The sequence below is a fragment of the Chlamydotis macqueenii genome, chromosome 4 (genome assembly GCF_036417535.1).
Source record: "Chlamydotis macqueenii isolate bChlMac1 chromosome 4, bChlMac1.mat, whole genome shotgun sequence".
NCBI lineage: Eukaryota > Metazoa > Chordata > Aves > Otidiformes > Otididae > Chlamydotis > Chlamydotis macqueenii.
The window spans coordinates 10,263,531-10,289,282 of NC_141559.1; the positions used below are offsets into that span (position 1 = coordinate 10,263,531).

The 25,752-nt window shown below is 37.9% G+C and overlaps 1 long non-coding RNA gene across 1 annotated transcript; it reads right to left on the reverse strand.

Moving 5' to 3' along the window:
* LOC147600838 (uncharacterized) lies at positions 1-25,752 on the reverse strand. The gene is made up of 3 exons (XR_015258495.1): positions 25,470-25,752; positions 5,849-6,070; positions 1-2,688 (listed from the first exon to the last, which is right to left on the reverse strand). It is a non-coding gene; the product is annotated as an uncharacterized LOC147600838 (long non-coding RNA).

The window sequence follows — 25,752 nt, forward strand, 5'->3', positions numbered from 1 at the left end:
TTCGCTTGCTTTTAAATCTTCAATGGTTTGGAGAGATATTCTGTTGTCTTAGATCTTTAAGAACATCTGAGACCCATGCAGCTTCAGCACCTGTGAAAAATCCCCTCTCAAAACACGCATACACTTCAAAGCTTATTACTCCTGTTCTTTGCCAAACATATGTTGCCAAACACCACAACAAATTATTAATAATATTTAGGTCGTACTTGACTTTTGTGGAGTCAATTTCCTGAGCGAGCACCAAAAACACAACTGATGCATCAACCAGCTTGTGATGCGCAAAGTCAGAAAAGACCCTGCACAAAGAAATCGCTTTTACTAAGCCAAGTATTAGATATTGATCCATTTTTGGTTTGCATTTGTTTGGGGGATTTTTTTCGTTATACCTTCCTTTTAATTTCAAAATCTAACCTAATTATTGTTGGTCAGGATCAGGCATAGCGTATAATGAACTTTTGGGCTTCCTGCCGCAGGATACTATTGGCATAGTTAAGGGAATTACGATTGGGTACAGGAGGGAAATATTAGGCATTTATATGAATAAGAATCACTTCTGCAGTTAAACTATACTGTTTATATTCCTATCGGCTGTCAAGCCCTGTGTTCCAGGACATAGGATGTAAAATAGAGAGTAGACGAATCTGTAGCATAAACGTCATTGTAATTTTAGAACTAGATGTTTGCAGCACGCTCCTGGGACCAAATATAGAGCGCCAAGTTATACTTAGCATATTTTTGCAATACCAGACTTCAAGGGGAGGCAGAAAGTGAAAAGAAAAAAAACTGGTCAGCAGGATTTCTGTTTATATTTCTGTTTTCATTTCTAATGGGTTTCCACTGGCGGTATTTATTGTCACTCCACAGGGTTTCCTTTGGTTACCACAACTTACAGCCTCAACTCTCTGAAATTTCAGCATGCAATGTAAGATTACAAACTTTAATTCCACATCTGGAATATTCGTTTTCTTTCAGAGCAGATCTAAATGCAGGTGATACTTGTTTCCACATGTAACTTTAAAAAGAGAAAGCGTAAGGCCCTAAAGATACGTTGGCTATCAGTGAAGCTAGGCTAAGTTTCTTGCTACTCATGCATTGCAATGTGTTTTTAATGTTTTATAAGTTGATGATTCAAATGAAAAATATGTATACCAGTAAAAATAAAGAGGCAGAATTAATAATAATGATAATGATAATAACAGCATTAATAATGCAAACCCATATAAGTCTCTTCAAATTCTGTGAAAGATAAATTGCAATTTCTAAAAAACCCTAGAACTATAAATAAATCTTCATTAAAAATTAAAACAATAGAATCAAAGCAAAAGAATGCAGGAGTAAAAGCTATAGCACTTCTAAAAAGTAATTCATCAGATCAAAAGGGAAGTATTTTCAAAACAAATACAAACTGTGAAGAAAGTTCAGGATATGGGGGCAGGGAGCTGTTTTAACAGCGTGGAAGAAATGATATGGACAAAAAGCAGAATAGAAAACGTTACACATTACTAGGAATTAATTGTTTTGCACTGAAAGAAAGAAATGAATTCTTGGATATTTTTACAAAGGAAGTATCATCATTAGGTACTGTTTTATAAAATGAAAACTAAACAGTGAACAGAAGGCAAATTCTGTCATCTTGCATTATTTTTGAATTGTGGTTCCACACATGCTCTCATACTGTCACACATACACTTACCATTTACAGAATTTCATGCCGAATGAAAATCTTTTAAAAAAACCTCTCATTTCCTACATGAAACTAATTCAAAACCAAAACTCAGAAAATATGGCTTAATAATAGAATGTTAGATAGACAGTGTGAAAATAACCCAAGAGTGATAAGAAGAAAATTGATTTAGGAAGACATCCTATTTGAAGGTAATCCATTGTTGTCCGAAAGCTGAGGCTTAGGTGCTGTAAATTTCAGATATTAGAAATATTTTGCCCTCATCCATGTACACAGCTATAAGACTACAGATAGGGTGCCCTCATTACAGATATGGGCTGTATAATGGCCATGTATTGAACTCTGCAGTTTTAGATGCCGTTCCACGTTTACCAGCTGTGATGGAAGACCTCTGTGATATTCATTCCAACGCTGACACCCTCAAGTCATATTTCTTCCCTTGTCACAAAGTATTTATTTTTTATCAGCAGCTTGTCATTCAAGTGTATTTAAAAAAAAAAAAATAGATAAACGGGCAGTTGTGGAGCCTCTATGTCAACCGTGAAGATAATGTCTCTCAATTTAGTGCCGCTATTTCTTTATTATATGTTCATAAATAATCAAATACCAGTTCAAAGACTCCAGGCATCGGTGCTGAGAGAGGGGACTGAAAGCCTAGGTGGTATTGGATTTTTCACTTACTCTCACAAAACAAGTCATCCTGTTAATAATCTGGCTCTTATCCCAGCCAGACATAACACGTTTTGAAGTTGTCTTTCTCCCTGGCTGTGTCAGAATTGGCAGCTATATTCACAACTTGAAAGTTTCCGAGTGGTCAGACAGGTTTGTTTTGTTTTCTTGCCCTCATGCTAAAGACTTTTGCAGCACTGATGAATAGAACAAAAGCAACTGGCATATCTGTGGTTGCACACTGGCTTGGCATCACATGGGTATGGACTCAGAAAGAAAGCCATTGAAGCAAGGTGGACAGTCTTATTGACACAGGAGATCTCGAAGTCTGAAGCCTAAAATAATAGAGGTAAAGCCATGTTAAATCTGTTTCTCTTCTGATTTGTATAAACACTGAGACAGGAAACAGAAGCTGCTTGCTGTTCATGAGACATGAAAAATAACATTTGTCATTCCGCATTGAAAGAGTTTAAGAAAAGTAAAGTTTATGTTTATGAAAAATAAATCATAAATCATAAATACATATATATATATATATATATGAAGGGCAGTTAACATCTGTCTCTTCTCCAGGAAAAAAAGGTTATGATTCTCAGCACTGATTCAGCACCTATGTAATAAGTTATTCATGGACTCTGATGACATGCAACTTAGACTTTATCATATTTGTCAAACAAAATTTCTTCAGTTTAAGTTGACAACTTAATTTCTAATGGGAACTAGGGCAAGAGGGAATGATCAGTCCTGGGACGATCACAAAGCCAAAGTTCTTTCTGATTTGCTGCTAATCATTCTGCAATGTAACCTACATTTCTACTTTTCATATACACAGAAGCTCAAGTCCAACATACACCTAATGTAACCGTTAGATTCTGCTCATCAGGTTACTCCTGTGATAAGACAGTGTTGGAGCACAATGCAGGCAGCAGTGGTGGACACCGTAGCTTCAGAAAATCTTTAGCAAAGCAAATGCCCAGGAGCTCCTTCTATTTACAACTGCCTTTACTTGTGTTCTCGTGTTGCAGCAATTAGGGGATAAGGCTTGGGATTGTCCATAGCTGTACCTATGGCAGATGTCCCCATGGTTCCCTTCCATTTGCATATATGTTTATATACTAACCTCAGTCAGTTCTTCAGGCATATCTAAAAGGAAAGTTCCCAATGTAAGTCAGAACTCTCCCTTCAGTGTTACAGAGAATTGGAACAAAAACCCCCAGCATTTCATTGTGCTTTATACAACTTCTTCATATTCTTTAGCTGAAGTCAAAATTTTGTATTAAAAAGTTAAAATTTTGTATTCTTTAGGAGGCTGATGCTAAAGGCTTATCTGAAAAGGAATACACCCTTTACAAGTAATAAATGTACTGTAAATATGTAAGTACATCCCAAAATGTCATATACTGATTTATTTTGTATTGTAACTCATGTTCCTTTCTATGAAAAAAAAAGAAAATTATCTGTTTAAATATACTGTCTACTTAATCTGTCTTTGCTGTGCACATTGCATATATGAACCCTTTTCATACCTTGGAAGTGACAATCTATTTTTTTAAAGCTTTAATCTTTCTTCATAAAATATATGACACTATATTCTGGATGGCTAGAGGGTGCTTGACTTGATAGATCATGTACCCATCTAAGCCAAAACCTGCTGGTTTTAAGCTTTCTAATGAACTGCTGCCCACTTCTGAGAGCCAAAGTTGGAAAATGCTGTATTGATAAACTGAGAGACGTTATCTGACAAGATCATTGTGCAGAAGCCTGCAAGTTTCTGCTTCTGCTGTTCCTGAGTTGTGCCCACTGTCTGCCCTGGGAGTCTGCCAACCAGGCACCTTTTTTCACCCGAAAGCCCCAAATCATGGGCTGAGAAAGCAGACATACGGAGAAGACCATGGTTGTAGCTGGTGGCCTTCAAAGCAGAGACTGGGATGGGCTAACGGCCACCCTCAGCCCCTTCCACTGCCAAGGGAGGTCCAAACATGCTGATTTCTTCTACCTCCAGAGCACAGACTGTTTTGGGTGGAAGCACCTGCATACTTTCCTCCTCCCACTAAAATTGTCCCACTCCATAAAAGAGTTACAGAAGAGGGAATGGGAATGTGGTAAAAAATACACTCCTTTTTCTTTTTGGAGTTCCAAGTTTGACATGCTAAATTTTGATAATACTATCCTAAAATGCCTTGCCTTGTATAGGAGCTATAGATATTTAATTCAGAGACAGCTGATGCTTTGTGATAGAAGCTGCAATGTGTTGCTATTTTTTTTTTTGTGTGTGTGTGGGGGGATGGGTTGGTAGACTACCTGTTTTCTAAGTAGCAAGTTGTAAGAACGCTCCAATTAAGACATTCTGGCCAGTCTCCCTTTACAGTTCCCCTGACTTGGTTGTCCTCTCTGGCATCCTCTGAATATGCCCTGCTGACCTTTTTCCTTCCATAGAAAACCCTGAAGCATCCCACAACATTCTGGCATGTAGGAGGACACCAGTATTTGTTCAGCACAGCTCCTCAACAGTATAGTACAATAGACATTTACAGTGCTGTAAAATTAAGCTAATCTGTTTAGCAAATCTGTTTCTAGAAAGCTTACAGAATGTGCTGCTTTTTTTTTCATTACAGGTGAAGCATGGCTTTTATGCATTTGACATTTTGGAGTGTTTTTCACAGACCCTAAATGGTCTTTTTGTCATATAATTATCTAAAACTTGTTCCCTTAGGAGACCTGAAAACGAGCAGCTTCTCTGTTCATATGCATTAAATTGCTTGCACAGAATATTGATCCTCATGAGGCTTTTCTTGCTCTACATCTCACTAGAAGGGCTCATGTATATTTAGTAATTTTTATGTATATATGAGTGTGTGAGTATGTTCTTTTCCAGCCTTGTGAAGGTGATGAGGAGGATTGTAAAGTACTTTATTTCCATTCACTCTGAAATGTAAACTTTTGTGAATGCATTTGTATTTCCATTCTTTTCCAATGCATCATCAAGTCATAAGGGTTTCACAGCTACCGTTCATATTTTACTTGTGTCTTTCTAGAAATGTCAGGGGCAAGTAATATCATGCAGTGCAGTCTGAGCATGTATCTACATGTGCAGTTTTATATTCATCTTTGAATAACGTAGTACGCATCACTATTTTGAGAAACAAGCTTTGATCATTATTGTTGCTAACAACAATATTAATACTAATGCACAGTATTTTTAACAAAGCGTATCATGGGGCATTTTGCAATTCAAATAGAATTAAAAAGCCACATCAAATAAATGTTTGATTTTGGTTTAAAATACAAGTGATTCAGCTGTCTAAATATGCACCAAATTAAGAAAATGAGACAACAAACTCCTAGGGTTGCCTTCATAGTCCTCTCAGAGAGCAGGAGTTTCTGCAGCCTACAGATGCTTGAGGTTCCTCCTGGTCCATGAAATGGGGATGGAGCTCAGAGCATGAACCCTGAGACTGCCAACACACCTCAGCACGCTCAGGGTCACACCATTACCTTCACAGCACCCGGCAGCTTCGTTCCGCTGCTTCTTCTCAATCAAAATACAGTTTTCCAGGTCCATCAGCTCCACCTTGAAGATGAGGGCTGTTGGCGGCACAGTTGCCCTAGCAGTAAGGGCAGAGGACATCCAGATGTGACTGAAGATCGTTGAATATCCTCTTCAAAAAATCTTAGTGCTGCTGCTGGAAAAAGTATGACCCCAGTCTGAATGAGAAGCTGTTAGAGAAGACAAAAAAGCTAACATTTACAAACTGAGCAAATTTATGCAGCAACTCACTGCGAGGCAGTCACTGAGACATATAACAGCATTGTTTTCTGAGTATTGTTATGATTTGAAATCTCATATTGGTTTGCCAGTGTTATAAATATTTTTCTAGCTTTCCTAATTCACACATGTATTCAGAAATCCACCTTCCTTGAGCTTATTATTTGACCCTGCTCTAAGAGAGTGTCTGTCTGAAGTCTCTGCACTTTGGGCATCTGTTTTATTCCTTAAAATGAACTCTGTTCTTTAAAAGTGAAATGAAGGCTTCAGAGCATAATATATATCACATGAAAAATTTAGAGCTGGCTGCACTGCTTCATCCTAGTTGATAAATTACACATTATGATACGCTGTAACCCTTCCCAGTAGTACTCGAAATGTTATATATTGGTTTTGCCTATCATCTTCTCTTGGGAAGTATGCGTTTTTCACTTGTGAGTTTAGTCACTGTCTCCAAGAGAAGTTATACAACATTAGAAGAATACTAGAAAAAGAGAAAAAAAAAATCTGAAGAAATGGTTGCATGTCAGAAGAAATTAATATAATAAATTTACCCATGAACACGAATTTGCCTGCCAGACTCATACAAAGCTTTTCACCGGTTCTGCTCCCAGTGTTGGCGTTGCACTGACGCATGCGGTCAGTTGGCAGGCAGGAGTGTTCACTCTCAGATCAGCATCACTTCTCTGGAGAGAAGAAGGTGTTTTGCAAGCTTCCACAGGTGCCTTCGTGTGGTAGGTCCCACCTGAGCACGAGCCTGCAGCGGGGAAGCTGCTCAGCTCTGCTGCGCCCAGGAAACCCCACTCACAGCTTCACTGGCAGAGGCAGGGCAAGGATGAAAGTTATTGATACAGAGCACTTCCAGGCACAAGGAGGCTGTTTTTGGCTAAACAAAAAGACATCAAATGCCTTTGAACGTATATCATGTATCACAGGCAACCTTTTCTTGATCTCCATGTTAAAGTACCGGCAACACTACGCTAGGTTTTTTCTGACCTCTTTTTTAAAAATTCACTCTCCATCTTAGATTAGTACATTTATGTTTAGCTTAGGTAAACTATGTGCTTACTCAGAAACAGAGTGAAATTCCCTCAGTCATAGCTAAAATGATCAAGGAAGCCATAAATGCTTTTCTGGTCACAGTGCATAAAATTACCTAATAATGTAGTAATGCCAAGGAAGGCTTGGCACTGTTTAATTCAATTATCCTGTACTCTCTCTGAAGCAGGACTTACGCTTCCACATGCAGAGTGAAGAAAGCCTGACGGAAGGGAAAGGGGCTTCGTTAGCTCATCAGAGGCAAAAGGGAAATGTACTTCTCCAACACCTGAAAACTATTCTTGGAGAGCTGTTGCTCTGCTGTAATTTACCCACCATTAAATTTATTCCTGTTTCAAGAATGATGTGGTTCCTAGCCACTACTGTGGGAAAGATGATTATTTGGTAAACTATTAGGCCTTATGATGGGAGTGAAGGGAGTCTCATACTGTTTATGTTTAAAATAGGAAGTCTAATGTCTGGTTATTATACAGAAAGGTTAAATCTGCTGCAATCCTAGCCATGCTCATCTATATTACAGCGGTAACTTTTTTTTCTGCATGCTTTACATAATTTTCAACCAGGTTCAATGCCTAGAAATGCTAATGGGTTTTCAGGATGGCATAGAGCACTTAAGATGACGTGTGTGTAAAGAACTTTGAGACCCAGTGATGTGGTCCTGCTATTATGCATTAGTTACCTCTTTTAAAAGAATATTAAAAACAGTTTCTACCCAAGTCATACCAACAAATTTATTGTAAAATAACATGGATGATTTTCTTTCTTTTGTGTGTTCTGTGTGGGCAATAAGCAAACTGTTAGCTGAAGTAAGCAAAAACCCAAATTTTGACCTCTCAAGAGCTGGCATCCGCTTAGACAACTCTTAATAGGTTTGGCAGGACATTAAATAATATTTTATCTGGACTCTCTGAGCAGTATAAAGCTGCTACATTTAGTGAGAATAGTAACTAAAAAACTACAAGTGAAGTCAGAAAAAGTAGTTCTACAGACATAAAAAATAGCTGCCATGATTTATATGCTTTTACAAATTTGCTCAGAAGCAAAAATAACTGCAAGTAGCTATGCTCACCGACACTCTTCCTACCTGTGTCTAATTCATCTAGGCAGGGAAAATGGTAGGTTAATCCTATCCCTTGTCTAACACTTCACCAACATTAAAATACAGTAGCAGCTTAGTAAATTGTTTCTGGGCATGTACTACTAGTTGCTCCTCTTGGTTAATGTGGTAGTCACAGGACTGACAGAAAAGTTACAGCAACTGCATAAGTGGAATCTGCAGAACCCTGTTTCTGTCAGACTGTTGGTACTCTTCGCCAAGAACCCGTCATCATCAGCAGGAGTATCACACATTTTGTCCTGCTTCTCTTTAGCACTCCAATCTCATGGCTGAAATTTGGCCTCCACTTCCATTGTACCTCCTTCATTGAATTTCCAAGTTAGGTAAAATTGCCAAAACAAAAATGAATTTATACAAGACAAGATAGTACACCTTTCCTTTCCTTCTTTTTCTGTACCCAGGACCACCATGACCAAACAGGATTTGAATGTGTAAGGATGACATTTCTTCTCTACCACTGCTTTCATGAACCGAGAATTGCTGTTTGTCTCAACATATTAAGTCATTGGTCATGACAGAGGCCATGCAAAAGTTTTCCTTTCTCCTTTTAAACTAAACAGTGCCTCCACAGTTGGTCAAATCTTTTTCTTTATAGGATCCAGTTCCTTGATGAACCATTGATATGATATTATGGATATGTAGTAAATTAATTGTACAAAGGATGCATTAAGTTAAAGCTCTTGAGGGTGAAGAAGGGAACAAAATTTTAAATATCTCCAGGGATAGTAACTCCACCACCTCCTGGGTAGCCTGTTCCAATGCTTAACAACCCCTTCAGTGAATAATTTTTCCTAATATCCAATCTAAACCTCTCCTGCTGCAGCTTGAGTCCATTTCCTCTTGTCCTGTCACTTGGTATCTGGGAGAAGAGATTGACACCCACCTTGCTACAACCTCCCTTCAGGTAGCTACAGAGAGTAATAAAGTCTCCCCTGAGCTTCCTTTCCTCCAGATTAAACAACCCCAGTTCCCTCAGATGCTCCTCATAGGATTTGTTCTTTAGACCATTCACCGTCTTCGTTGCTCTTTGAACACAGTCCAGCACCTCAATGCCTTTCTTGTATTGCAGGGCCCAAAATTGAACAGAATTCAAGATGCAGGCTCACCAGTGCCAAGTACACGGGGACAATCATTCTCCTACTCCGGCTGGTCACACGATTTCTGATACAAGCCAGGATGCTACTGGCCCTCTTGGCCACTTGGGCATATGCTGGCTCATATTCAGCTGGCTGTCAATTAATATCCCCACGTTCTTTTCTACCACATGGCTTTCCAGTCACTCTTCTCCAAACCTGTAGCGTTGCATGGGGTTGTTGTGACTCAAGTGCAGGACCCATCACTTAGCCTTCTTGAACCTCATACAACTGGCCTTGGCCCATCGATCCAGCCTGTCCTGATCCTGCTGCAGGGCCTTCCTACCCTCAAGCAGATCAACACTCCCGCCCAACTTGGTGTCATCTGCAAACTTACTGAGGATGCACTCAATCCCCTCATCTAGATCATTGGTAAAGATATTAAACAGAACCGGGCCCAGTACTGAGCCCTAGGGAACACCACTTGTGACCACTAACTGGATTTCACCACAACTCTTTGGGTCCAGCCATCCAGACAGTTTTTTACCTAGTGAATAGTACACTTATTGAAGCCATGAGAAGCCAGTTTCTCCAGAAGAATTCTATGGAAAATGGTGTCAAAAGCTTTATTAAGGTCTAGGCAGACAACACTCACAGCTTTTCCCTTATCTTCTAAGCAGGTCACCTTGTCAAAGAAGGAGATCAGGTTAGTCAACCAGGACCTGCCTTTCATAAACCCGTGCTGGCTGTACCTCCCTATTACTTCAACACCTGTGTTTCTAAGTAAGGCCCTTATCCCTCTCAAACTTTTCCATTCTTTATACTTGTATATTTTTTCCCAATATAATAAACATGGGCTGACACTTGCCAATGGTCAATAAGATTTTTTTTCTTCCAGAATCCTTTTTATTTAACACAGTACATGCCTGGGCAAGGTAGCAAAACAAAAGAGATATAAGAATTTAGTATTACATCTGCAGGGGGCTGACACATTTTGAGCCTTACAGATGCAAATAATACCAATTGCTGGTTGAGGCAGTATTAAACTGTATTCTGCCTAAATTGATTCTAGCAGCAGTGAAATTAGTATGCTGGAAAGAAATGGGGGAGGGGAGAAGCAAATCTGGCATAATTTGGGCCATCAATTGGACAAAACCTAAGGTAGTGATGTTGACTTAAAAAAAAAATTCTCTGAAGAGCCACAAAAGGCACATAGATAGCTTGATTAAGATCAAAACAGATAGAAAATGCTGCCTATCAGTGCTATGAGTTTCAGCACCACTAACCAATAGTTAACTTGGAGTGCTGTTTACTGGCTTGGTCTTGTTGTATAGTCCTGAAGGTCTTTAGAAGATACATTTATGAAGTACAATTACCACATCCGTATTAAATAATGGGTGAGAATCTATTTCGATGTCTTTTTCACCTTCAGCTATTTGACCACAGACCATATAGACGTGATTTACAAATCTATCAGCTACTCCTTATATCGCAAGGGTCAGACTAGTCCCTAGATAGCATAAATTATAGACCCTTCAAAACCAGTCTGATTTTGCTGATTAACACATTAGGTTATCCCTATTGCATTTCCCTTCCATTTCACCTATACAAAAACGTTACAGATACAACAGACACAAAAATTTTCTTTGCATCATAAAGGAATTTTCCCCCTTTTCCAAATTCAATTTCTTCATTGAAAGAGGTGAAAAATTGTATTAAAAATGCCCGCATCCCCCTGCCACCAAACAAAAATAAAGTGTTTTCTTCTAGCCGTGTTAAATGATGTTTGATGCTCCAGAGAGCCTTCAACATTCATTATAGAGTCAACTGGAGCTTCACTAAATATCAGTCTAGCATGTGTATGTGTGGTACTGAGCACCGGCCTCCAGAGCTCCCTTAGGCGATGTTCTATAGGTTTCTTTCATCTGTCATTTTGCTTTGCCTTGGGGCGATTATCACTTTTATCATTGACAATAGAAAACTCATTCCTGTGTGCATTTTATTTTCATTATTCCTCGCCCCGTGAGGATGACTGACACACACAGATTCTTTTTCATCTTTTAAAGCATTGTAATTAATCATCTTAAATTCTTGCCTTGGAGTGTTCTTTTATTAGCTTGGTGGATGAAATCAAATTAAAACTGTGTATTGGTACTGAGAAAACTTGCTAGGCTATCCTGGCCTAGTAGCAAAAGACTAACTCCCATACATTTTACACTGGTTTAGCTTAGCTGCCCTGCATATAGTCTATCCTGATATTCATTAGCATGAGCAGGGTGTGAATATGGGCTGGAGGCTGCCTAATATTTTGAAACATCAAACACAAAAAGCTGAAAAAAAAAACCCAGCCTTTTTTCTCTATGGGAACATCACTGGAGGTTTTTGAATCTGAAAGTTAGTGCAGGCAGCTATGAAACAATTTTGAAAATGAGGAAGAAAGATCCTAAAATTACAGTGCTGGTTGGAGACTGTGGAGACCAGGGTTACTGCCACTGCCGTGGGCTTCACAAGTTATCTTCAGCAAATGACAAGTTCTCTTCTTGTTTTCCACCTGCAAAATTAAGATATGAGTTCTCCTTCTTCCTTCTTTGCTTCATTTGTTTAGGTTGTGGGCTCTTCTGTACAAAAACAGTCTCTTATAATTGCCAAGGACCATGTCTACCACAATCTCACTTAAGCACTAATGTCAAACACATAATAATTGTGTGCCATTGCTGTAATAATTACTGCCTGTGTGTTAAATTATCTGAGAGAGACAGCACTGGCAGAAGCACAGAGAAGCCTTACTCCCGCAGGAGCGGTGCCATTCCCCTCCTCTCCGCGCATCAGGACAAATTACCATAGAAACCACCTCCAGCGCCGAACAAGCGACGGACCCTCTCTGGAATTGGGAAGCAGAAGCAAGGTGAACATAACAGCAACACTGTTTTCTTTCTTTTTCTGCAATTTGTGTTTGCCTTAGAAGTTTAAAGTCTAATTGGAAAAAAAAAAAACCAGAAAACAGAAACATAACATTAGACCTAAGCTTCAGTAGTAATATTTGGCATTCTTTTAAAATTTATTGAAAATGTAGAAGGTGCTGTATTTCATTAGATCTCTTTTAAAAAAATATATGTTCCAGATGACACTGGTTTATTTTAATGCCTAATTTTTAAGAAAATATATGGAACATAAATCATGGACATTTTCCTATGAGAATCTGCAACACAGTCCTGTTTTAAGATTAAGTCAATTTTCTTTTTTTCTCTTCATAATTCCTGAGGTGATGTGGAGGTACTAAACTTACTAGTATACGGCAGCTTATCTTGCTTTTTTGGGATTCCTAATGTTTCACATTTTTCCTATATAATATTTATTTTGGCTATCTCCTCTATATGAAGACTTGCAAAGAAGTTCTGAAAATACAAACTACCGCTCTCTTTGTCGGATGTCAGTGTGGGGAAGCCTGCCTTGGGGGAGCTTTCTGGTTTCTCTTACGTGTGCAACAGGGATGAACGATGGCCAGATCTTCTGGAGGCTCCATTTCTGTGTTATTTCAGTGCTATTTCAGTGTAATGGTTTCAATCAGACATGAACACTTTGCTGTGGATAAAATAAGTAAATTTCACAACATTTTCCTTCACATTATTATATAAGATTAAAATATATTTTCATTGTTGGTACTGCTGATGTATCAGAATGTACAAGGTGCTATATATAATGACAAGGTATCACCTTGACCTCTGTTCCTTTTGCTTTAGAAAGCAAAACTTTCATCCTTAAGAAGATCCAGTGACAGCTGCCTGCCATCTACTCACACTTTAAATAGCCATCTGCTTTAATATGTGCAACCAAATGTCTGAGGGTAAACTTGCACCTATGTGAAGAAAAATTTGGAACCTTTATTTTGATTTATTCTTGACCATAAACTTGCTCTGAAATACTATGTCACCCATTTTCCAGTATCTCATGTTACAGCTCCAGAGCCTTTAGAATAAATTAATAGGAAAACCTCTGGTCCATGGCTTAAAATGCAAAGATCACCATTGAAGGCATACTTCATATCAGTTATCCATCTTAAATAGACGTGCATTACATCCTACACTGCCTGAAAAAGAATATTTAAAATACCTTCAGTTGGGTTGCAGAAATTTGAGTTCTTAAACTTACGTTCTAGCCAAAAGTGCAGTGGAAGTTGAAAGAAATCCTTCAATAAAAATAAACTATTAAAAAAGTCATTTGCCATTCGAAATTATTTCCTTGACAGAAATGGAGACTAAAGTTGTAAAACATTGTGCTTCATCAAGCACTGAAATCAAGAACCATGTTTTTTTAGTATGAAAAGAATCTGAGTTTTGCACCCAGGCTCACCTAGACTACCAAGGAACACTGAATGAATGTGATAATAAAGGATTTTTTACTTTATACAGTTTTCACAGAGGTTGATTGGATATATTTTATTCAAGGAAAATCTCACTTCTAAAGATCTGTGAAGCCAGATGGTACCCTATGAAGTTGCCTTGGAGCAAAGCATTTCTCTTATAATTTGAGAAATGCCCAATTTTTGTAGTTACATATGGAATTATTTTTGCTTTAAGGATTGCATTTGGCAAACACAGTGTTCCATGTCTATTTGGTGATCTCCGCTGCCACAATTATTTCTATGAGTCACCAGAAGAACAAGAATCCAGTAAGGGAAGTGCCAAAGAAGCAGCATCTATTAGTTAAGAAAAAAAAAAAAGCCTGTTAATTAAATTCGCCACAGAAATCATTAAATTCTAGAATATGTCATCTGTACAGTGAGCGGCCTATACTGTATTTAAGTGGCCATATGCCATGCTTGTGAAGAAAGTGAAGAAATTTAAATATTTAATGTTATTTAGCAACAAAATGTGTGATATCTACTAACCACATGAACTGACATTCAACGTGTCATTAGTTTGTTTGTGCTACACACAGACCAGTTGAGGTGTGTATATAGTGAGATGCCAATTCACTGGAGACCTCGTGTCAGTGGCACTTCTGTGGAAATACACATATCTTAGAGAAGAGTCAAGGGGAACTTATGATGGTTTGTAATTTTGGCCTGATGCCTTGAAAACACATCCTGTTGTATTTAAATAGGTCAGCACTGACAGACTTATAGTGTAATTAGTGTTGATTAAATCCATGTAGGACCAAGAAAATATGAAGTAACAACTGGTTTGGAACTGTTTTGTATATGACATAAGTAATCAAGAGACACAGAAATCTAAATGTCTTATGGATGGCCAGGTTATGATTCAACCCTGAATGAATTTTATTGATTTGTTTGAATATTTAAACATTTTCCTTACTTTTTTTTTTTTTAATTAAGCATGACTGATAGTGGTAACTGTCATTAACTGAGAATTAACTGTTCTACAAATGAAATATGTTAAATTAATGTGAGAAAATGTTCCTAATAAGAAGAATTATGTACAATCAACTTAGTATGAAGCAAGAAACATAACTTCAAATTTCTACCCAAGCATTAAACCAAATACAAACTGATAAATAAGATAAATATTTGGAATATATTCTAGAAGAAAATCTAGTCAAACAGAAGATTAATGCACCGGGAATGATTTTGTGTAGACAGCTCTACACAGCAAACACTCATGCGGTATCTAATTTTCAACACTGCTGGAGTTGATGTAATACAGGAACTTTCAGCACAGGAAACACTTATCTTCCAGAATAAGAGCTAATAAATCAAAACTATTTTGTTCTCTTGTACATTCCATTGTCTCTTGTTACACCAACACTCAAAATACATACATCTCAAAATTTTCAGTAATCAGGAGTTATTTTCTTGTTAACCGTCTTCTAGGACTTTTCAGGTCTGCCTACATAGATCTCTTCTACCCTTAATTTTCTCTGTTGTCACTGAACAGAGATAGGATCTATTAATCTCCCTATTTTGTCTTGTCTGCATTATTATGATACAGAAAAATGCATAAAATTGCACGCTTTCCCACTCAAGAGACTACCAGCAAAGGTCAGCGGGAAGTCCTGCCCAGCTGTATCACTAGGAGGAGAAAAAGGGACCCTCCGCTACAACAACTTACCTTTCCACAGGTCTGCCATAAAGTGGATTTAAGATGTACAAATATGTGGAGAAAGTTCTGAGGTAAGGTGATCCAGGTAGAGCAACGCACACTGGAAGTAGAATCGTGATTAAATATACTCAATTCAAACCTATGAAAGGTGATTGGCTGGCTCACAAGGCATCACAAGTTATATTCAAAACATGACTTCTTTGTTAGCTTTGGCTTAAAAAAACCCTCTGTAAGTCATTTGTGGCTAACTATCATGGACTGATTTGGAGGTGAGTTCATTCATTTGTAGTCCAAAGAGCAGACTCTTGTTGGATTTATTTTCCATTATTTACAATGGAAATGAGCACATCACTATTCCATTTTACATTTCGTCTTAATCAATTCATTTTTCTAGCTTGCAATCAGTCTATTAGTTTCAATAAGTGCTTCATGAATTGTTAATGATAGCATAAAACAACAAAAACCAGAATCTGGTTAAAAAAATACCCTTTGAACATTTTGGCCTGCTGCCACTAGTATATGTGACTGGTGTGAGGTGGGACACACATCACTTTCAGCACAATTATTTGTGAGGGTCAACTTGGCACTGTGGATTGCAGCTTCAGGATATGACTATAATAAATATTGTATGAGAAAACATCCATAACCTTTTGAAGAGTACCAATGCTATAATTTTCGAGATATGTGTGGCAAAGCCTGTATTTCCTGAGATCCATCTACCAGAGGTGCTAAGGGCAGCTGTCAGTTGTTCTTATGATCTTAATCAAGGCCTTAAACTGAAAAGAATAATATTTCAACTATATGCAGACAGAGAGTATCATAGAAATATATTTAAAATAGTGTCAGAATAGAAAAATATTTGTATGGGTGCTCATGTAATCTATAATGTTTTTCAATAAATAGAAAATTTAATTCAGTTTCCCAAAAGTATTAAATATTTTCATACAATAAGGAGTTATTTTTCTCTTTCAAGGTGCCATTTGCACACAAACATAAATACTGTTTGGTGATCAAAATGCCTATTTCAGAATGAGTACTGGAGTTGTCTTGTATAGAGCTGACCAAAATATATTATAATTGTATTTCAGCTGAAATTATTCCAAAATCCCAACACTTCTGAGGATTTTAATGTCAATTTAGATAAAAAGACGTCCATCTTAAAGAAAATGCTCTCTACACTGAGAATCATCGTTAGTATAGGAATGCAAATAGTTTGTGATATTGGCCAAGATAAAAAAAAACCTTGAAATTATATCTCAAAAACTTATCTTCCAACCTCTGCTTCTCTATATAAAAGACGATGTTTCCAAGCCATCACATCGGCAACAGCCTCCAAAAACAAATACTTGAACACCATGATGTTAAGAGAAAATGATAAGAAAATTACAAATTATTCAAATTATATTTTTTGTGTCTTTTTTTTTTTGTTGTTAAGCAAAAGCAAAAAGCATACTACATTAATAAAGTCATCTGGGGTCATCCAGACATTTTCCTCATAGTTAATAAATCTATGACAAAAGGATGAACTAAACCAAGATATTAGTTAGTTATACTGACTAACATCCAGGCAAATAACAACATGCAGAAACATAATTAATGTGCACATAGCAAGGAAAAATGGCCATTAATTTGGCTTGACAACCAATAAATCTCACCTACTACCTCTCATTCAGGGCTCAACTTAATACTTTAACTTATAAGCAAGCTATAAAGCTATTTCTTGTGTGTTCCTTCATAAACACAATTTTCCACCCTTTTTCATGGGTTTCTCCAGTCACTGCCATTTATTTATATTTCTTTCTTTTATACAGCAGTTAAAACAACTATGAAAACCATAAATAGCATAGAATTATAGAATACTTGGGATTGGAAGGGACCTTCAAAGGTCATCTAGTCCAACCCCCCTGCAAGGAGCAGGGACATCTCCAGCCAGGTCAGGTTGCTCAGAGCCCCATCCAACCTGGCCTTGATTGTTTCCAGGGATGGGGCATCCATCACCTCTCTGGGCAGCCTGTTCCAGTGTTCCACCACCCTCATTGTAAAACATTTTTTCCTTATATCCAGTCTGAATCTGCCTGCCTCTGATTGAACTGACCAGACATGAAAAATACATGGCATCTCCTCAAAGGAAAATGCAAAAATACATTCATCACCAATGGTATGTTCATGAAAACTCTTTGTCAAGCAATGCTTAGCATCTAATAATGCTTACAATGAAAAAAAAAAGTCAACTCTATAGCTTTGACAGTAAGGTAAGTTAGTACTATTTTGTTGGTGACAACGATTGCATGTCTATAACCTGTTTTTCTTTCCAATTACAAAAGTAGACTGAAACCTGCATTTTAAAATTGACTGTACTGGGGTGAGAGTTTCGTTCCAACCCAGCAGATCTGGTAGTTATCATGAAAGCTCTCAATTTACACGGCTCAAACCATTCTTATTTTGAAGACAAAGAGAACCAATGAGCTGTAAAGTGTACTTTTCCTCAGGGAGAGCATTATATTTTGAATTACCATAAGATGATCTTTCATGACTGAACTGCATGGTGACAAAGCCAGCTGACTGCAAAGGTATAACATCAGACCTACAGTTTCTGGGTGAGCTCTCATCACCACACGCACCTTGCAGCCGTACCTTCCTTTGCTTCAGGCTAACGGATGTAGTGCCCTGAGATGACAGAAGGAACAAAAAGACACAGCTGAGGAAGAAACAGTCTTTAGGCTCCTGAATTTAGATTACATTTTAGAGCTGACAGGTGGAAATTGGAAATAGTAATTACAAAGGCCATAAGCAAATAATTTGTATTAGCAAGAAAGAGGAAAGGGCCAGGTTCCTCTTCTCTCTGTCACTTGAAAAGAAGGGGGTAACACATTGTACAGTAGCCAAAATAACCTCTACTTTTCCAATTAACAGGATTGCATGAGAGGTTCAGATTCTCCTCATGAGAAATACTGAACTTATTTTCAAAAATCATATTCACTCTTTAGTTGAATGAATTTAAAATTTGCAACAGTATAATTACAGAAATTGCATCTACTTTTATTATACTAATTTACCTTACACATTACCACTTATAAAGAATATTTCATGCAATGAATGCATTTCTCAGCATGCAGGTACTACACTTGCAGCATTTAAAACAATGCAAAAATGATCCTTCACATAAAAAGATTTTTTTTTTTCTTTTCCTTAAAAATAGCTTTTAAAAAAACCCTGACACAAAGAGTCTCTACACCATAGTACTTTTTTTCCCCCTCTTTTTTTTTCCCTGGAAGCTTTAACCTCCTAATCCTGATAGCAAAAAGTCTTGTAACTACCACACTTTCTTTTTTTGGAACCATCTTGTTAAATTTTCTGATCTTTGTTCTTGATTAGTTATGATGACACTCAGACTATGCAGCAGAGTAGGCTCAATTGAGTGACATCAGGGTAGTATATTCTGCTTGAAAAGCCTTAAGAACATGTTTTACTAATTTTGTATTTGATCAGAAAGGGTTTTAAAGTACAATATCATTTTTTTTTAAAGTAATTGATCTTTCAAATAAAGGGACATAATTGCTTTGTGCAGTTAAGCACTAAAGTTACTCTGAAAACTCTGTGTTTAATATAAAAAAAAATATTGTTACCCCTTTTCTTTAATCCAAAATTAAAGTAAACTCTGTGGTTAACTACCAGTATAAGCATACATAGATAGTAACAATCAGGTCTAGCTTAGAGCATAAGAAAAGTTAGTCCTTATTTTGGGTAGGAGAATGAAAAAAAGTGGCAAGCTTTCTACATGGGCTGTGCAAAAGGAGATGGCAACTGGGTGGAGGACCAGTACATTTTCCAAGGGATTCCTTTTTCTTCATTGTAGGGTCTTTAGCATTTGCTGCTACCATTGGGAGCATCCTTATACCTGGAGAGAGGCCTGGGTCATCCTCCTCAAACTAGGAGGCCCTGGCCTTTGTCAGTCTTTCTTCCCTAGCAAAAGTCAGAGAAATAACCCCAAATTTCATACTTCCCTTGCCTTTCCAGGAAGGTGCTGTCTCCAGAATAACCCTAGCTGCATAGGCCTTGGAAACACTGGATCACCACTGCACCGCTCTCATCCTTTATTACAAATAGGCCTCAGAGAAGCAGTTCTTGCCATTAATTTATATAAGAATTTAACAAGGAATTAAATTATTAAAGAGGCCATACGTATTCAGTTCTTCTCAAGATGGCTCTTCTCTGTTGGGATACGATCATGGCTGTTTTACACCAAAGTGCAAATTATTAAGCTTCATTTGGTAAATACTGGATAGTCATTTGATGAAGATCTGATAGTTAAATAATATTTCTAGAATATTAGTAAAGAATCTTTAAAAAGATGGGGAGAGAGCATTGAGACTTGTTATAAGATATTAATAGTGCTTACCTTTGTGTTAGTCTGGAAAGTAATAGTAATGTGAACATCCACACTAAACGTGCGTCCTCTCAAACAAAAAATATTTCTTCTCTGAATGGTCTCAATCTGTAGCACAAATGAACATTGCAAGCATAAATTCTAGCCCTTGAGCACTAAAATGGTGTGGCACAAAAACTGTATTTACAGTGATTGTCACACATATAGCCAAGGCCAAATGAGAGCCAGTTGGAAGCTGCTCGTAACACTTGGCAGTTAAAATACATATTCTAGGCCTTACGGCTGCGTTCATCGCCTTATGTTGAGAGCTGTCCCTCTCTATTTATCTCCAGCTATTGTATGTTTGGAACTGTCCACCCCTGTTTATTTGCAATCCCTTAATTAGGCATAATGGCTCAGCTACTAAAAGATATTAACATATTGTTGCAGATTGAAGGGAGAACAACAGATATAATTAGAGGTTGAGAGGACACTGAACCATGTCAAAAGATCAAGTCTGATTTAGTCACACAATGACAAAGAGGGTAATAACCACCCTACAGCCCTTGTTCCGGAAAGACGCGTACGCTGTGCCAAGGTCCATTTCAGTCTCTATTCTAAATCTTCTCTCAAAAGTAACAAAACACTGAAACAACGGATAGGAAAGACTTACTGATTCAAACTGCAAAAGTGTGATCTAAACTCACCCCAGTGTTCCTGGAAACCCTGAATGTGTTCAATGTCCATCCATGGAAACATTCAAGGTCAGGTTGGATGAGGCTCTGAGCAACCTGATTTGGTTGGAGATGTCCTTGCTCCTTGCAGGGAGGTTGGACTAGATGACCTTTGAAGGTCCTTTCCAACCCAAACCCTTCCTGACTGGGCTGTTGATCGGCAGGACTACATCCAGCTCTGCAAAAAGGGGGATGGTGTGTTGGATATGGAGGTCGCCAGAATCACTCGGGAGAGGCTAACCTTTTGGAAAGAGCCTGTTGCTGCCTTTTGGAGACGGCTTATCAAAGAATGTATGGCAAATAGGAGAAATTGATTTCACCACAATGACTGGATCTGCTGCACACAAAACCTCACCCCAGTACCTTTGTTAGTCTGAAATATAACTCAGCAGGCTGAATGCAGAGGTAGAAATTAAGCAGGATCTCTCCTTCCACCAACTCTGACTAGTTCTGACAATATTTGGTGTGACTCTTTGATTTGAGATATTATTGCTTCCCTAGCATGTTACTTTTCTCCCCATTATTCCTCTTTCCTCTGCTTCTTTCCTGACTTTTCCTAATACATCTTGGGTTTAGCCAGCAGAGATAAATCCACCTTTTTGCAGCGCTGCCCTGAGACTGCAACCTGAAAGCAAAGCAATGCTTTAAGCAACATAAGGCTGCTAAAAGTTTGCTGAGTTTCAGCGCAGCTGATAAGACATCACGCTGTGCCTGCAACTTCCCGGCAGCAAGGCTGCAGGGGAAGGAAATTCAAGAGGCACAAGCTGACAGACAGAAGCAGCATTTTCCTTTCTTTTTGTTTCATTTCTTCTCCTATTGTGTGAGTATGTTTTGTTTTAAAACAAATATAATTGAACATCAGCAGCAAAAAACCACTTCAAAACTACCTAAATTGACTTCGTCTTTTGTTTTCTCAAAATAGCTGTTAATACATACTGTAAAATCTGTTTAAACTATGGTTTCACCTTGTAAAATACTTCAAAGCTTAAGAAAAAGGGATAGCAGAAACTCACCAAATTAAAAATTTTATTTAATTCTGTGTGAGTTATACATTGGTTTTCTGGCTCATTTAAAAGCTGTTCATAGGGCAGAATGCCTCTCGTGCTGGTTGTTACCATTGATGCAGCAGCCAAAACATCTCCCTGCAGACACAGCTAGCTGGCCCTTCATATCACAGGTCCATGAATTTGTGCTCTTTCCAAATGTATTTATCCCCGTGAAGCTCCTACAAGCAAGGGAAGATTACTTATCATCATTTAGATGAAAGATTTAGGGGCCCCAAGGGCAAAAACAAAGAAGGATTTAAGTGCTGAAGTCCAGACACTCAAGTCCCAAATATTCCCCCACTTATTTAAGTACTTGGACACTTTAGCAACTGGTAGGCTCCCCCATCTTTCAGCTTCCATGTAAGCCTTCTTTTTCAACCAGAACTGAAAAATTTAGCATTTCAAATTTTTAATTGGGATTTTCAAAGCAAATCCCCAATAGCTGCCACAGGCAAGATGAGAGCATGTCTACTGGAAGTCAAGAAGTTCCACCTATGCTGAGAGGAAAAGCTACTCCCCTTTAGTGACAGAGCAAAGAGCAAGTCAGGTTTGGCGTTGTAGCACTTTGTATTCATGAAACAGCTGTCAGTCAATATTTTTCTTTTTTGACTGGATGCACACCCCAGGTAGAAACTTACACATGACTCTTGAAACCCATCTGATCTTTTTTGGTAGGTTTGATCTACACTCCACCTACTCTTCTCTCCTTATGAGGAAAGCAGCAAGCTTTTCCCCCAAGATTTATACTATACCATTGACTTCTTTTTGCCCCTTCCATCATTCTTTCCCCGTAGTATAAGAAGTTATTTCATGTAATGCCCAGTAAATACTAACTCTGTTGGGCAAGGCTTAAGGGAAAAAAACTTCAACATTTGCAGCATAAGGAATTAGAGGTTGGCAGACAGGCTTGTCTTTTTTCAAGTTCCCAGACTAACGTCTATCTGTCTGTCTTTTATTCTCAAATAAAAGCCTTTTTTAAGCCTTTTCAAAGACGTATCATCACAAGCCCTACTGCTAGAAGTACTCATTTACCCAGCTCTGATCAGCAGGATTGTGAAGTAAGTGTCTTCCATACAGCTTCTGGCGAGGATTAGGAAGAAATCGAGTCAAATCTCAGATTTGCTGTTAATGATGAATGTCTGAAAGGCAGTGTGGAAATTGAAGAGAAGGCAAGAGATAGTTCTACAGCTTTTAAATAGGACTGTTATGACCACAAGACTCAAGGCTCAGAGTCAAGTGCACTGCAAAGCAATTCACAGAAAATTTTCCTACGAGGTAATACATTTTGTATCTTACATTTCCAGTTTCTTGAAGAGATGAGCAGAGGAAATAGCTCTTTGATGCATCTCAGGAGAAAACTTTTTAAAGGAACGTTAAAATTCAGCACCAAACAGAAGTATTGCTGTATAACCTAAAATATTCCACTTGAGCCGGTTATTTTATTGTCCTATTAGAAAAATAAAGGTTCTTCTCCCTGCACAGAAGGAATTTAAAGATTCCAAAGGCAACTGTACGAACAATGTTAACTCTGTGAAATATATTCTTCTTCTATAGTGTCAAAATATAAATTATTAAAGAACTCCATAAAGTTTGCATGGGATTGTTCATTTGGCTGTTGCATGTGAATATGTACACTGAATATATACAACAAAGGAGAAAGCAGCAAGGATCAACCCTATCAGCTAATATGTTTTGCACATTTTCATTGGCACATGGAGCAAAGGAAAATTTTGGCTACTAGCAAGGACTGGACTAAATTCTTTAGTCTGTGAATAGCCCAGATTTTTCTCAATGTAAGTCCTGTCCTAGGCAGTAGCTTTGCTGGATCAGCAACCTGAGCTCTCAGGGAGGTGATGTGTCAGAGATGGGCAGTAAATAGAGACTGGTACCAAGCAATGTTCATCATCTGCCACCAAGATGTCTAGAAACATCCTGCGCCAATGACACAACTGAAAGCAATGCTGAAAAGTGCTATTTAGAATGAGAAATGTGGCTGGCTCCTATTAATAGGAGAGGTAGGACAGAAAGAATCCAGAAATATAAATCAATTTCTAAACTGGCACTTTAAACAACCTTGTGCTTTCTTTCAGTGAAAGTAATAGTTTATTTTTCAAAACCAGAAAAGCACAGACAATTGCACACAACTCTGGACTTATTTTTTTTTCTAATTCCTTCCAGAAAAACATGTATCATAATTAAGTTTTCATGTGCAGATACCCTGAAGGGCATTCATTGTTAAAGCAATTATGTAATTACACACATTTGTTCATTTACAAAATAAGCATATCTATCCCTTACTCTAGATACATATGATCATTGTAATTGTTCTGCCCTGAGCTCTTGATACTTTGCGAAGCAGGTTCGCAGCATCTAATTTAAATATAACAAGTATGTCACCTCCTGCATATTAAATTTACACTTGACGCTGACTTTTAAGTCAGTCTGCTTGGCAGCTTTTTCTAATATAGTTCTATGTTTCTCACCTACATGGATATCTTTCCTTTCCAGAGCAGCTCTTATGCAAAGGTCTGCAAGAAAACGCGGAGTTTCTGTCAAAACAGAAGCCAGGGAATTATTTGATTCTTGATCCCATCTGACATTGCAGGCCTCGATTTCAGGCTTAAAATATATTGATTTACAAATAAACAAATAGAGTTACAGAACTGAAACAATGAATATACACTATGCCGCATCTTTTCTTGGAATACTAAAGATAGCCTAGGGTAATGAATACATCCAAGATGAATATGTTCAGATTAGCAATGCAATAAAAATTGGCATGCAGAGATTCCTCAAGTATAAGAATGAAAGCCAGAAAAAGAGAGAGCATGGGTGACAGCAACTGTTTTATGGACTGTGCATGGAGATTGGAAACATAGCATATTCTTACAGAAAATGTAAGAAATACATGTGGTGTTGTGACAGATTAGCATTTAAAGTAAATGTGTAGTAATTACATAAATTAAACCGTGTTTTCACAGTGACTGCAATTTGTAAAATGTATGTCAGACTTGAACTTTTTTTATGGCACAGTTTGTTAGTAGGATGCTGGAAATTTTTTCAATTGAATTAAATTAAAACTAAGGCTTCTTAGTGAAATAACATCAAGCTGAAGGGTCTAGCAATCATGATCAATTTTCAGTATGCCTCAGATAAAGAGAGATTTCTCTGCAGTGTGTATTGAAGGAATTACTTTTATTGTAAGTATTCAGGAAACTTAAGACATTAATGATTGAAATTTTTTTGGAAACACATTAGGCTTAGATACTACATCATTCCACTGCCCTCTTTTTCCTATTCAGGAAAAAACAAAAGTAGAGCTGAATTTTCTGACGTTTGAAATTATAACCTACTCTCCTAGTTTGTTTAACATCTTTTCTAACTATTGCATATAGAGGATGCAACAGCTGGAATAAAGAAACATTCTGACTGTTGTTACATCTACTAACATTCACCCTTGTCGTATTTTTCACAGTACATTAAGCAAAAACATAACAGGCAGTTATTACCGAGCCTGCTCTCTATTACAGGGCATCTTTGTTAGGCAGGGGCAGAGGAGCAGGAAAAATGAGCAGAGGTGGAAAAAAACATCCAAACAAACAAACCCCTCAAAACAAAACAGAATAATTACATTGTACTGTGTTAGGAGTGGTGATGAGGTTTTCGGAACCACAATGTACTTATTATGAAAGACACATTAAATGTAACGTTATAGCAAAACAAAAGAGAAATACTCTAAGAAACCAAATACAGAACGTGGCTATCAAATCAGCAATCTAATCATAGGAACAGAACAACAGAGGGTAGAGATTTCATATGCCAAGATGCACGGTAACTTTATATTACTGCAGTGGGGGCACAATGGAGTATAATAAGGCATAAGGTGATGTACTTACATCTCCCAAGGGCATTTTATGTACGTTATTGTAGTAATCTGTAATATGTTCACTTTCTTCTTGTTTTCTTTTTCTTCTTAGTACGTAGCAAGCAACTGCGTCACGCTGGCAGCACTGGTGGTAAAGGCTCTGCTGGACCACCGGGTCCCCAGGGCATCCTAGGGGATGTGCTGGCTGGATGGAAGCTCCTCTGTGCCCGCCCAGGGGTACCAGCATGGCCAGCCATGGGCCCTTCCAACTTCTGTCACACAAAGCACACTCTGGAAGGGAGATATAACTGCCA